At 29.3% G+C, this 345-nt stretch overlaps 1 long non-coding RNA gene across 1 annotated transcript; it reads left to right on the forward strand.

Annotated features, from left to right (window-relative positions):
• Positions 1–6: 6 nt before the first annotated feature.
• LOC116186715 lies at positions 7–270 on the forward strand. The gene is made up of 2 exons (XR_004151718.1): positions 7–131; positions 194–270. It is a non-coding gene; the product is annotated as an uncharacterized LOC116186715 (long non-coding RNA).
• Positions 271–345: the final 75 nt, after the last annotated feature.

The following is a 345-nucleotide window of genomic DNA, read 5'->3' on the forward strand; positions in this document are numbered from 1 at the left end:
GTAATTCATTCATATTTTAGGAATGGAGTTCGAGTCATTTAACCAGTGCAGTAACATTTTTCATACTGTTAATATCTCTTACGTTTAACATTTTCATATTTTGTTACATAGGCGAATTGGTAGCCGAACAGGTTAGAATATTATTAATAATTTATAAATTTATCTTTTTTTCTTGATACTATACTTTTTTCAGTGCAAGAAAATTGGAGAAATTTCATATATGGTCGATTGGTATCGATTAGAAGGAAACAAAAAGCTCTGTTTCGTTTTGATAATTGCAATGTCTAATTCATCGATTAAATTGACTGCTGGAAATATGGTTGAGTTGTGTTTGACCACTTTTAG

Source organism: Apis dorsata, unplaced genomic scaffold, assembly GCF_000469605.1.
Source record: "Apis dorsata unplaced genomic scaffold, Apis dorsata 1.3 scaffold_50325, whole genome shotgun sequence".
NCBI lineage: Eukaryota > Metazoa > Arthropoda > Insecta > Hymenoptera > Apidae > Apis > Apis dorsata.